General features: G+C 32.5%; 1 protein-coding gene across 5 annotated transcripts in view; it reads left to right on the top strand.

Moving 5' to 3' along the window:
• Positions 1 to 1,116, top strand: part of LOC119591312 (cytoplasmic FMR1-interacting protein-like) — a 50,156-nt gene that overhangs the window by 23,561 nt on the left and 25,479 nt on the right. The window lies entirely within an intron of this gene.

Genomic DNA, 1,116 nt, shown 5'->3' with positions numbered 1-1,116 from the left:
TGTATTCTTTAAATATTGCCTGTGTGTTTTGGTCTTATTTCTCATATTTTGTATTGTATACTTGGATGAACTTTTGTATGTGTGTTGTGATGTGATCATGTATTGTCACCATTCACTACAGATACCCACCCAGTTGATGAAGTTTGGCAGTGATAATCAAGTACCTTGAAGCAGATAATTTTTTCCACATTAATGACACTGCATAAGACCTGTTAATTTCAGATAGGTTTTTACCTTTATTTACTCCTCTCTCTTTTAAAGTGGATGTAACTGTGTTTGTCTTACTAGTACATATGGGAAAGGTTTGTAAAAGCTGCTTGGAACAAGGTGAATGAAGGATTATTCAGCATTCAGCACTAAGTAGACATAGAATGAAATGTGACAAAGATAATAGGACCATGAAGCTATGTAGAATAAATGCAGTTTAACTATTCTAATTATTTTATCATAATTATGATACACACATCAACCAATTTGGATACTGCTCCTCATTGCACTTTTTTATTAGTATCCAGAGTTTTACTTATATTGAAATAAATGGTGTGCAATATTAAAGTTAACTTTTCTTGAATCAGTGTAAAGTAATCATAGAGAAAAACTTTGATATGAGTAGTTCTGGAAGTTAGGTCATGCTGAAATAGATATGATGAGTTTAGAATTTGTTTATGTCAAAGAAGGTTAAACTCCTCATTTAGTGAAACAGGTACGAATTATTCCTATTAGTAAGTCTTGATATATTTCCTTCTTTCTTCTTTTTTTATGCAGATAGATAGTGATTTCCTGAAAGTAGAAGGAATTAATCATCCATATTTCTTTGTCTTACCATCTGTTCCTCTCTATAAAAGAGCAATCTTGTGCTGTAGCTGGGCACATACTATATTGGGAATGTCACAGTATAGGTAGTATGATCATAATGTGATATGGAGGTCTGTGTATGAATGTAAGTGGAGAGCAGTTAAGTCTGACCTTTAGAAAGCAAAATGAGCTGTTGGTAGAATGGAGTAAGTTTATACAAGTGTACTAAGTATAAGGCGAATATGTTAGACGAATAAATGTGCTTGCACACACATGCTACCACATAAAGCTTCAAAAAGACATAAACACAGAAATAAGAAA

The sequence above is a fragment of the Penaeus monodon genome, chromosome 28, assembly GCF_015228065.2.
Source record: "Penaeus monodon isolate SGIC_2016 chromosome 28, NSTDA_Pmon_1, whole genome shotgun sequence".
Lineage (NCBI taxonomy): Eukaryota > Metazoa > Arthropoda > Malacostraca > Decapoda > Penaeidae > Penaeus > Penaeus monodon.
This window is presented reverse-complemented; position numbering and strand designations above follow the sequence as displayed.